Raw genomic sequence first — 13,472 nt, forward strand, 5'->3', positions numbered from 1 at the left:
GCGGGGTTAGATCACTGTGTGTGTGTTTGAATCCTAATGGGACTCAACATAAAAATAGTACTAGAATCTGTACTTTACGGAGGAAGTATAATCCCAAATATAACATTTGTTACAGAAGAATTATTTTTCGCAAAAGGACTGACTTATGTGTCAAGTCCCCAAAATGAAGCCCTGGCAGTGAATACGTCCAGAATATCAACACCTGATACACAATAATCGAGGATCTACTCAAACAGGTTTGTGAATTCCAATTCTCTCATTAGGAAATGAATATCAGGAAGTGAAGGACTTTTTGTAGGAATGATAATCAATTAACCAATGAGGCATTCAGGCATGCATCGCCTAGCGACCATTGTTACCATGTCAAACAGAAACATAATCCTCCACAATAGGATGTGGTAAAATCCCAATTTGGTCATTTCAAAGCAATGGACGTTTTTCTACGAAAAGACAATGTGACCTGTGATTTGCTCAGGAAGGAAGTTTCTACATCGATACGGGATATTGGCATCAGCTTGATATGAAAGCAAACCTTTGAAATGGCAAGCATCAAAGGCCCTCTTAAGACATACAGTTGTTGTTTTACAGGAATTCATTGCCCTTTCAAAAACAATATTTGAATATATGGGTTTTTCTTAATATTTCTAAAATATTTCATTTGCCATAACATTCTTTGAAATAATGTTTCATTTTGAGATAGAAAACACAAACATTAAGGGTCACAGAATGGGATAAATTTACATGAATTTAATCAAATTTGTAACACATGTAAGTATCATGTGTTTCATACTTGTTTTCTTACACAATAGCAAGGCATGTCAGTCAATAGCGTTTAAAGGCAGCTGGAGGCGGTTGGGTAGCCTGGTGGTTAAAGTGTTCGCTCGTCACACCAAAGGTCTGGGTTTGATTCCCCATGTGGGTACAATATGTGAAGCTCATTTCTGGTATCCCGATTGCTGAAAAATTGCTAAAACTAAACTCACTCACTAAAGGTAGCCAATAGAAATGTTTCACTGTACCAAGGTGTTTTGCAAATAAAGTTAAATTGATGTCACGGGTATTTATGTGACACACTTATTATATAAAGCACTAAGATCTTACTCTGAATGTCCCAGATCTCTTGAAACACCACAGTCTATCCTGTATAAAGTGTGGCAGTTAGACAAGTTCCACTACTAAGATCTAACACTGAATGTCCCAGATCTCTTGAAACACCACAGTCTATCTTGACTAAAGTGTGGGAGTTAACCCATTCAACACCGCAGGCCGAATAATCGGCCACAACGTTATGAGTCCCCAGACACCGGAGGCCGATTAATCGGCCAGGCAGTAGTCACGTCAAAATGAGACATAATTTTAGGAACCTACCTGACTTATGATTCATATATTAAATCTATCACATTTCACAATGTCTGAAAACACTTATTAAATTTCAATTTATCATATATTATCAGCAGAATTAAAATAATAAACTATTTTTCGCAATGTTATTGAAAACAACGATTCTCGGACACATGCTTCGGCAGCGGGTCCACAATAACATTGTCAAAGAGCAAAGTAACGATGTTTCGAGGAATTCATTAAATAAATTGAATAAACTAATGATTAAAATCAACAACAACATTCATAAAAGTTGTCAAACGTACATTTAAAATTACTATTTCCATCTTTATGTGTGATCATGTAATGTAAGTCAAGTAACTGACAAGTGACATCTCGGCTCTCGCCGCCTCAATCTTCACGCTCGGACACGGTGTTTAATGCGAAAATATATACATGAAGCATTTTTGTCACAGGTCATAACGTAGCCGCGATCACGTCCAATAAGTTCCATAATTTCACATTATAGGTAGCGATTTCTTGCTTAATATGTTCAAAATAGCATTATTTTACCCAAAACTTTCTTCTAAATCTAAATGTTTTCGTTTCACGAGGGCCGGTATCCATTGCCGTTTAATATGATTGGCTGCCTTAGTCCACGGTCTGATTTTGACCAATCACGACCCTTATAGCAGACTGTAGCTGGTAAAAGCGTCATTAGAAACCAATTTTATCCAATAAAATCGCTTCTTACAACTGTGAAAATACTCGGCAAGGGTTCAGTGATGTTGTTGATGTTCAGAGCTTTGAACGATACCTGACATCAAGCGATTAAGCCTCCCATGTTATTCATATGAAGCTTCAAAACGGAGGTATTTTTCCGTTGTTGTGTCAGCGAAAGCCACAGATATCGGAAATAGGCTGACCATACATATTCTAAATCTAAATGTTTTCTGGATTTCACGAGGGCATCCATATCCATTACGCAATATGATTGGCTGCCTTAGGTCATGCGGTCTGATTTTGACCAATCGACCCTTATAGCAGACTGTAGCGAAAAGCGTCATTAGAAACCAATTTTTATCCAATAAAATCGCTTCTTACAACTGTGAAAATACTCTTGGCAAGGGTTCAGTGATGTTGTTGATGTTCAGAGCTTTAACGATACCTGACATCAAACGATTCGCCTCCCATGTTATTCATACGAAGCTTCGAAAACGGAGGTATTTTCCGTTGTTGTGTCATGTTACCGGCGGAAAGCCACAGATATCGGGAAATAGGCGACCATACATATTATTTAAGAAATCTTTTTATAATAATTTTCTGATGACGTAAAAATGAAAATATAAAAGAAAAAGGCACGGGCATGTTATTACATGTCACAAATGGAAAAAAATTGCCATAGTTTTTGCTTCTTTCGTGGTTTATCTGGACGTTATAAATGTAAGCTTGATTTTCATTCAAAAATAATTTTATTTAAGTTGTAGTTGTATTATTTGAATAATATTATAAAAATAAACTTCATATTTATCAACAGTAGGATTAGATCTTTTAAATGGTGTATGGGATGTAGTAGCAATAACGTTTTACAAGCTTATAATTTCCTTCATAAACATAGGCTTCATCTATGACCTCAGAGTCTCTGGGAACTCGGTGTCCTGGCAGTAAATGCCTCTGGTTGAAAGGTGTTGAAAGAGTTAAACAAGTTCCACCACTAAGATCTTACACTGAATGTCCCAGATCTCTTGAAACACCACCATCTATCCTGACTAAAGTGTGGCAGTTAGACAAGTTCCACTACTAAGATCTTACTCTGAATGTCCCAGATCTCTTGAAACACCACCATCTCTATCCTCACTAAAGTGTGGCAGTTAAACAAGTTCCACCACTAAGATCTTACACTGAATGTCCCAGATCTCAGATCTCATGAAACACCACCATCTATCCTGACTAAAGTGTGGCAGTTAGACAAGTTCCACTACTAAGATCTTACTCTGAATGTCCCAGATCTCTTGAAACACCACCATCTATCCTGACTAAAGTGTGGCAGTTAAACAAGTTCCACCACTAAGATCTTACACTGAATGTCCCAGATCTCTTGAAACACCACCATCTATCCTGACTAAAGTGTGGCAGTTAGACAAGTTCCACCACTAAGATCTTACTCTGAATGTCCCAGATCTCTTGAAACACCACCATCTATCCTGACTAAAGTGAGGCAGTTAAACAAGTTCCACCACTAAGATCATACTCTGAATGTACCAGATCTCTTGAAACACCACCATCTTCCTCTAAATTTGACATTACCCCTCAGGCAACATCACCCCTGAGGCAACAGCCAGTATACACCAGCTTCTCATTAAAGCCAAGCAGTTTTCTACCAATTTGGAAGGAATGTCCCAGGGCAACTATTTCCTAAATGACTCCTGTCGTCCATACACCACTTCATTGCTGATTAATCTTGGCCATCTGCAATTTCAGAAGTGCATATCATTTGATAGGATGGAAACTCATGAACGCATGATCAAACATTCGAAACATAGACAGAAATTGCTTGGTTTTCCAACGTAACATTGCAGTGGTCCCTTTACAAGAAGGCTGGTGTCTTGCTGATCCAATTGAGCAACAACTGTTTACCATCACTGACATCTTTAGAGAGTTTTGCAGTCCAATCTGGACAGGAATGAGACAGCTAGACATGGCTGCAGCCACGGCATCAGGCAAAGACTCGATGCTTGAGTGACAAGACTTGGGAATTGGAACTATTGGCCTATTTCATTCAAGTTGGTCAAACACCAGCAATGTTTATCTGGTCAACATTTTCTTGTGAACATCAATCTGACAGGTGAGGATTAGTCTGATTTCACAAGATACCAGTTCAGTTTCACACAGTTACAAGAAATGCCAAACCGAAATTGGCAACAGACTTCAGAAAGCAATCTTATCAGTATTACTTTTGCAAGTTGAATGGTGATGTATGGGAATTACAAACTTCTTATCATCGGTATGATAAAGCATTTAGAAATTTGTGCAGTCTTAACATTATGATTATCATAAGTATCATTATATATCATTGTGTCGCAATCATGATCATGCTAAGTGAGTGAGTGTGTTAGTTTTACACCACAATTTTCCAGCAATATCACAACAGGAACACCAGAAATTGTTACACCCGGAGCGCAGTCTTTGCGCTTTAACCATTAGCTACCTCGCCACCCCATCATGCAATGAACTGGGCTTAGCTTCACTTGGCAATCTAAGAATAATGATAATGAGTTTATCACCTTATTATGAGAAGGATCAATAGTGACTGAATGTTGTTTTAGAACCTAGTCAGCCATGTTCCAGCTATATCATGGCAGCAGGTATCAAATGATCAAGTCTGGACCAAGGAAACTTGTGGCTGAAAGTTGTATAACCAGGCCCCGATTTCTCGAAACAAACTTAAGTTTTGACTCAAATATCAAACTGAGTTTGACAATTTGAAACAGCTGAAATTCAACTGCATTTTATAAATAAAAAAGCCCAAACAACTTAAGTAATCTATCCACCAAACTCAAATTGTCTACTATGTTTGAGTTTAATATCAATTTCAGTTCATTCTGCGAAATGCATTTTCTCAAATTTGGGTAGAAACTTTAACTTAAGTCAAAACTCAGACTTAAGTTTGTTTCGAGAAATCGGGGCCTGTTCAAATATCACCAAGTTACAATTACGGTCATCCCTCACAATGATGCCCTCCATGGCACCGGGATCGGTCAAACCACCAGGTAATCAAATTGGCTCCCCAAAATTTCATGTGATTACATGTATGTGCTGAGAGTTTGGCAATGACCTGATAAATGTCCTAGCATCTGGCTTGTGTCATTTTCCTAAAAGAATCCATGATGCAATCTCTATAACTAATTGTATCCTCTTACTTTGATCAGGGGCTTTGTTCCAACAAGAAATCTAACACTAAAGCTGTTGTAAGCCTATGTTTAAGTATGAGACTAGTCTGTCATACAGACCCTGAAACAAATAAATCCTATTCCATGCAAGTCAGGAATGTGTGGCAAGTCTAGATTAACACACACCCAGGGCTCCTTTTCATTGTACTTTAGTTTAATTTAAAAACTTTTTTTTCTGTAAATATCTTCATTTCAGAGACTAGCTATTAGTCTAATATGAGACTAAAGATCGCCTCATCGTTTTGCTGAACAGGGAACTAAGCCAAATTTCAGATAATGTGAATGATTGCTGTTTTACGCCTCTGTCAGCAATTTTCCAGCTACACCATGTCAGCCTGTCTCAAACTGCCAAGTCTGGAGCAGCAATCCACATCATGAAAGTACAGTGACACACAATTAGTCTGGTCCCCTAATCACGAAAAGTCACTATTGTTCTGAAGCAACCATTTCATGACAGCCATCGTCTGAATTCACAAGGGCCATGAGTGAGTGAGTTTAGTTTTACGCTGCACTCAGCAACATTCCAGCTACATGGCGGCGGTCTGTAAATAATCAAGTCTGGACCAGACAATCCAGTGATCAACAGCATACGCATCAATCAACACAATTGGAAAGATGACATGTGTCAACCAAGTCAATTGGGACATGCAAAAACCATGTTGGCAAGCCTGTCCACCTGATCCTGTTATATACGAAGAAAAACTGTTACCTAGATTTTCTCTCTCTCACACTTACACACACTTACACACACTTACACACACACACATACACACACACACACACTGCAAGCGTATGTAATGCATGGACACTGGGCCTGTAAGCACCATGGCTACCGCAAGTCTGTGAAAACAGTCATGACAATGAGAGCAATTTGACCTGGGACCTGAAACGGAATCATCATCAGGCCTCGAGATGACCACAAATGGGTCGTGGTCATCACACAGGGGACCTCTGACCCTCTGGTACGGCCAACTTGGTCAACTATCGAACAAGTAATCACTTACCACTTGTCTCAAAGTTGAATTTGGTCTACATCAATATTTGCTGAAGTTATTGTCCCAAACTAAGCATCAGGCCAATTTTGCCCTGGCTATGTGACCCTTCACCTCAATAGTACATACTTATTTGCCGGGCTATCAGAAGTGACCTGTGTGCGAGGAATGATTGATCGATATTTGCTCAATTCATCATGCCAAAACGAAAACTGTTTACCTGACGACTAACCGGAGTGTCCACTTACGTAGAAGTGTTGTGAAATAAATCCATACAATGTGTAATCAATTGTAACTTTAAATAAAAAAAGATGCGTTTTGGACCTCAAATCTCGTAACAGTGAGTGAGTTTAGTTTTACGCCGCACTCAGCATTATTCTAGCTATATGGTGGCGGTCTGTAAATAATCGAGTCTGGACCAGACAATCAAGTGATCAACAGCATGAGCATTGATCTACGCAATTGGAACAATGACATGTGTCAACCAAGTCAGCGAACATGACAACCCTATCCTGTTAGTCGCCTCGTAAGACAAGTATGGGTTGCTGAAGATCAATTCTTACCCGGACCTTCATGGGTTCAAATCTCGTAACACATCAAATGAGATTTAAACCTACATGGCAACAATGCTGTGACTAATTATCTCATTCCTACAAGAAAAACTGAAATTGATTTTGGTGGCCATTATGATCAATATGACAAAAAGTGAAGCATGCATATTTTACTTCCATGCAGTATATCTAAACTTTTGTTGTAGCAGCCATCACATACATGGATATGAAAATACTTGGTGGTAATTGCATAAAATATAATATAACTGATGAGCTTGTGAGCAGTTTTATTCAGATCGCCATCAACAATCGTAGTCTAAAGCTAATATCATGAACAAACTTTGATATTGTTGAGCCTTAGCTTTTTGGCTATTTGCATCATTCTTTAAACAATCTTTGACCACACTGCTTCAATTTCACAATGCCATCTAGAAAGTGGTCAAATGTAACATATGTTATATTTGGGATTACACTTTCTTAGTAAAATACAGATTCTAGTGCTTTTGTTGGGTTGAGACCAATCTGGGATTCGAACCCAAACCCTCAGAGTCGGGCACCTGAAGGGGGTACCCAAAGTCTGTGGTCGAGACTACATTATAAACAATATGAACAAGTGGAAACAGATGCCTGTCCTTAGATACTGTCAAGACTTGGCATTTATAAGGATAGAATTACCATACATCCATGGTCTTCTGATTCTGAACAGACTTGGGAGTAAGAATATGCATATCTTAATCACATTAAATGTTTCCTGAGAATCACATCCCTTGACATATGAGGAACATTCTAGAACATATATGCCCTTAAAAGTATGGGAAAAAATACACTAAAAACAGAACTTCTTCTACCTCCTACAGAGTGGCATGTTAGCCTAGTGGATAAAGCGTCCGTTCGTCACGCCGAAGATCCAGGTTTGATTTCCCCACATGGGTACAATGTGTGAAGCCAATTTGTGGTGTCTCTGCTGTGATATTGCTGGAATATTGCTAAAAGCAGCATAAAACCATATTCATTCACTCAGCGTGAGTAAGTGAGTGAATATGGTTTTACACAGCTTTTTTTAAAAAATAAACTGTGGGGGTGGTGGGGTAGCCTAGCGGTTAAAGCGTTTGCTTGTCACGCCAAAGATCCAGGTTCGATTCTCCACATGGGTACAATGTGTGAAGCCCATTTCTGGTGTTCCTCACGGCGATATTGCTGGAATATTGTTAAAAACGGCGTAAAACTAAACTCACTCACTTACTGAAAAACTGTGATAACAATAAACAAAACTATTTATTGTTGCCTGATGGTACTGAGTGTTTTCTGAAGTAGAGGAAAGGATACAGCCTTAAGAAGGCACCTCACAGATACAACTTAAGTCACGTGTTGTTGAACAAAGGCCCTGCCCTCACGACACTTGAAGTGACAAATCAAGCTTGAAATTAACTGGATATTACAAATTATGACTGTTAACCTTCTTGTACCTCATAGGGCAGCGTGGGATGTATTGTCTCCAGGGAGATGAGAATGAAATTTGATTGCCCACTGATCATTTCACAGGAATAATAGCAGCTGCACTTGTAGTAGAAGTAGTAGTAGTAGTAGTTGCGTAGCTGGTGGCAGGGGCATCAGCAGTGGTGGTAGTAGTAGTAGTAGGAGTGGTGGTGGTAGTAGTAATAGTTGTTGTAGTAGTAGTTGCAGTATTAGTAGTGGTTACTTGAATGGTAGTAGCTGCAGCTTTAATAGTAGTAGTAGCAATTGAAGTAGTGTAGTAGTTGTAGTAGTAGTGGTGGTAGTAATAGTAGTTGTTGTAGTTTGTTGTCTTACACAGCACTCAGCAGTATTCAAGTTATATGGCAGTGGTCTGTAAATAATCGAGTCTGAACCAGACTATCTAGTGATCAACATCATGAGCATCGATCTACACAATTGGGATACGATGATTGTGTCAACCATGTCAGCGAGCCTGACAACCAGATCCCGTTAGTCGCCTCTTATGGCAAATATGAAGAGTAGTAGTAGTAATAGCAGTAGTAGTTGATGTTGTTGCTGCAGAAATTATAGCTTTATGTTTCTTTATTCTGTCAAAGTGCATGCTCAAAGTACTACATTATTTGGAAACAGACAAAAGTGGGTTTCCAGTAGGAACACAAGGGTCAAGTCCATGCCACTGCAGATACGATCACCATGTACATACGATACCCAGAGTTTAACCTCTTTCAGTGTAATCTCCTCCAACTTATATCTGTGTGTGTGTGTGAAACTCTTGCTAACACATGTGACCCCATTGAGTCACCGTGACATACTTGTGGTGAAATCCACAGAAATAGACATTCAACAGTGAAGGTATTGTTCACACAAGTTGTTCACACACGTCCCACAGGCAAATATAATCGGAGGAAAGGGAAGGCTTTTGGTGATGTGAAATATATTCAAATTAATTTCACTTTCATATACATGAGATGTATTTGTATATGTCTCATGTTAAATCTGACTCGAGGTCATGTTCTATATAACAGTCATATGTGGTCATGGATTTGTTTGGAACATTGAAACCTGGGTTTAATCCCTCAATAGGTTCTATTCTGTAAATCATCAGTCTGGACCAACAGAACCAGTGGTTGACACTATGAAGTCTAGAACGCTGTTGCAAAAGTCATGCAATCAACTGCTAGAACAGCGACAACAGTTACTTGCTGCACTAGGGTAGTGGATGGTCATCGATTTTTTGGAACATTCAAAACCAGGGTTTGATTCCTTACTTGGCTTACAATGGCTTGAAAATCATCTAGTTTGGGCCAATAGAACCAGTGTTTGATATCATGAAGTACAATCCAGAACTCTGTTGCAAAAAGACACGCAATCAACAAAATATTGCCACATAACAAACTGCACTTTAATAGTGTGGTATTTCAACAAGCACTTGAAACTCGGGACCTATTCTATAGGGAACAGGCATAAAGAACTTACGACCTATTCTTAAGGGAACAAGCATTGGAGAACCTGGGGCCTCTTCTCTATGGAACAATGATGGAGAACTTGGGCCTTATATCTTAGCTAACAGGCATGGGGGAACTCGGGACCTATTGTCCTGAGAACAGACATAGGGACCTCAGGACCTATACTCAAGGGAACAGACATGGGGGAACCTGGGACATCTTCTCCAGGGAACAGACGTAGGGACCTCAGGACCTATACTCAAGGGAACAGACATGGGGGAACCTGGGACGTCTTCTCCAGGGAACAGACGTAGGGACCTCAGGACCTATACTCAAGGGAACAGACATGGGGGAACCTGGGACGTCTTCTCCAGGGAACAGACGTAGGGACCTCAGGACCTATACTCAGGGGGAACAGGACATGGGGAACCTGGGGCGTCTTCTCCAGGGAACAGGCGTAGGGACCTCAGGACCTATACTCAAGGGAACAGACATGGGGAACCTGGGGCGTCTTCTCCAGGGAACAGGCGTAGGGACCTCAGGACCTATACTCAAGGGAACAGGACATGGGGGAACCTGGGGCGTCTTCTCCAGGGAACAGGACGTAGGGACCTCAGGACCTATATACTCTGGGACGTCTCTCTCCAGGGAACAGACGAGGGACCTCAGGACCTATAAGGGAACGGACATGGGGAACCTGGGACGTCTTCTCCAGGGAACAGGACGTAGGGACCTCGAACTGGACATGGGGACCCTATACTCAAGGGAACAGGACATCAAGGGGGGAACCTGGGGCGTCTTCTCCAGGGAACAGGCGTAGGGACCTCAGGACCTATACTCAAGGGAACGGACATGGGGGAACCTGGGACGTCTTCTCCAGGGAACAGACGTAGGGACCTCAGGACCTATACTCAAGGGAACAGACATGGGGGAACCTGGGACGTCTTCTCCAGGGAACAGACGTAGGGACCTCAGGACCTATACTCAAGGGAACAGACATGGGGGAACCTGGGACGTCTTCTCCAGGGAACAGACGTAGGGACCTCAGGACCTATACTCAAGGGAACAGAAATTAGGGAACTTCGGGACCTATTGTCCTGAGAACAGACATGTAGAACTTGGAACACATGCTCAAAGGAATATCACTTGTTCAAAATATTCATCTTGTCTCGCCACAACATATGAATAGTTTAAGCCACACTGAGTAACAATTTGACAAAGGTGGAACAGTTTCACATTTCAAAACTCTTCCTGTTTACACTACAAGAACAGTGCATAAATATCAAAGTTTTGAAACTAAATTAAAATAACTACATCTAACGATGCACAGAAACTCACCCACATGACTGCCATGCTTGTCAACACAAATATACACAATGTCAGTCTTCAGTGAACTAGTGCATAGTACTTACAATAGTAATCTCCACAGATCAGGAAATATCGTCTCAAATCCACATGCCATTACAACAATTGCTTTAGAAAGCTGTGGCCACGAACTACTTCTCTATTGACACACATCAGACACATCAGTTTGTTTGGGTAATACCAAGCAGCACGCAAGTATACCTAGCAAGCGGTTCAATCTTATCTTGAATGACATGACATGTTTGTGTTTCACAAGCGGTTGAGTATAGTCATGTGGTAAGTATCATGTGACTTTTTACAAACATTACATCATGTACTTGAGACAGGGTCACGGTTCACTGCACACATGAGGAAACAACACAACCTTTATGTTTAGAACTCAGAATCAGGGGTCGATTTAGTGCTTTGTTACTTCTGGTGCAACCCAATATTACAAAATTGACCCAGTTGTGACTTGTGCCAAACAATTCTTGAGTGAGTAAACTTCTGAATAAAACATCTAAATAAATCAATAGCACATTTCTTTCCTTACATATTGCAACAAAAGCAGTGCAACTGGAATTTGCAATTGGCTGGTGCAACTATGTTTTTATCCCAGGTTGCACCTGGTGCAAGTAGGTTAACATCTCTTAAATCGAGCCCTGATGGATGACTGATCGTATCGTGGCGGACACATTTACCAGTGTAGGAAAGATGTAGAAAATCTAGCTTGTCCACAGGACTGGCAGGTCAAATTTTACCAGTCCTGCCAAAATCTAGCCTGAACAGTAAACTACAGTAAATATTCAAAAAGGTTATAATCATTATATGTCATATTTCACCCGACATGAACGGACTAGATATTGTTTGTCCTCCACAAAAATTCATCCGTCTTGGGCGTTGGGACGGGCATCTGAACTGAAACATTTACTGAAATATGTACAGTAAGCTAGGGCTACAAACTGAAAAGATCATTAAATAATCACCCACTGTTGTTTGTTATACAATTTGAACTATAAGTAAGTAGGGCTAAAACAGTTAACTAACACATGTGTTTGTTATAAATTATAAATATAGTCTATTGTATTAATACACCCCATTCAAGTCTAGACTATGAGTGAGTGAGTGAGTGAGTGGTGAAACTGGGTTTAACGTGGAGTGAGTGAGAATATTTCACTGGAGGTATGAGTGGTGAGTGCATGAGGTGTGAGGTGAAATTTGGTTTGCTGTTGCTTGAGAATAGCTCCATGACTGAAGCTGGTTTTATAGTGCTAGCCATACTGAGATACCATGCAGCCTGCAGTGAAGCATGAATACCCCACTCAGATACATTATACTGACTCCGAGCTGACCAGTCCTTCTTGTACCCATTAAATGAGCCCCAGGCAGGCACCAACAAGTACCCCCTTTTGGTATGGCGGCCGGGGATCGAACCCCACCTTCCGATGGGTGGATGTACAGCAAGTGAGAGTGAGTGAGTGAGTGAGTGAACTTTAGCTTTTAGCTATATTCCATAACATGGTGGGGGACACCAGAAATGGTCTTCACACATTGTACCCACATTGGGAATTGAACCTATGTCTTCGGCGAGACGAGCAAACACTTTAACTACTAGGCTACCCGACAGCCCCTCTAGAATATGTAGCAAGTCTAGATTACTGCAGTTTCAGTCTTTGAAAATAATGTCTCTGGGTTCCTTTTTATTGTTTTTTAATGAAGATAACTTACAAGCTATTTTCTTTCCATAAAATAAATTCATTTCTGAGACTAGATGTTAGTTTAACTGGATATTATGTTTTCTGAAATCCCTCTTTTCAAAAGGTGAGTGAGTGAGTTAGGTTTTACGCAGCTTTTAGCAATATTCCAGCAATATCACGGCAGAGGACACCAGAAATGGGCTTCACACACTGTACCCATATGGGGAATCGAACCCGGGTCTTCAGAGTGATGAGCCAACACTTTAACCACTAGGCTACCCCACCGCCCCTTTTCAAAAAGAGCTTTGGTTAGTCTAAATCAAACTGGAGAAAGAGTGAAACTTGCACCAGTGTCTAAGTCGTGAGTCAGTAAGTAAGATGAGTTTACCTTCACTTTCAACAGCATTTCAGTTATATCACCTTCATGAGAGGGGAAATCTGGATTCAAACCCTCTTTATATTTTTTGTATCCCAAAGGGAGGCAACACATAAAATTGGGTTTGATTTGGAAAGAGTTGTGGTCAAATGTCTTGACTGTTATCACAAAATTATCATTGATACAAAAAAGGGAAATAAAGTAAAAAAGTTCCTAACAGATCCCACGTGATGAGTCTACCACGAAATAGGAGTTCCTGGTATCCTATTTAGCAATACCCAGTGGGGTGTCAGGGGAAAAGTGTATAGGCCCCTCGTGTGC

The 13,472-nt window shown here is 40.4% G+C and overlaps 1 protein-coding gene across 2 annotated transcripts in view; it reads right to left on the reverse strand.

The window, feature by feature from the left end:
• LOC124253861 (neuropeptide FF receptor 2-like) overlaps positions 1 to 13,472 on the reverse strand; it is a 256,788-nt gene that overhangs the window by 50,812 nt on the left and 192,504 nt on the right. Inside the window, exon 1 of one of the 2 annotated variants that reach the window (XM_046687710.1) lies at positions 11,147 to 11,347. The exons of the other annotated variant lie outside the window; for it this stretch is intronic. The gene's annotated coding sequence lies outside the window, so the exon portion shown is untranslated. Of the gene's footprint in view, positions 1 to 11,146; positions 11,348 to 13,472 lie in introns of those variants that run through there. 2 annotated transcript variants of the gene reach the window in all.

The sequence above is a fragment of the Haliotis rubra genome, unplaced genomic scaffold, assembly GCF_003918875.1.
Source record: "Haliotis rubra isolate DU_JTF1 unplaced genomic scaffold, ASM391887v1 Scf556, whole genome shotgun sequence".
In the NCBI taxonomy this organism is placed as follows: domain Eukaryota; kingdom Metazoa; phylum Mollusca; class Gastropoda; order Lepetellida; family Haliotidae; genus Haliotis; species Haliotis rubra.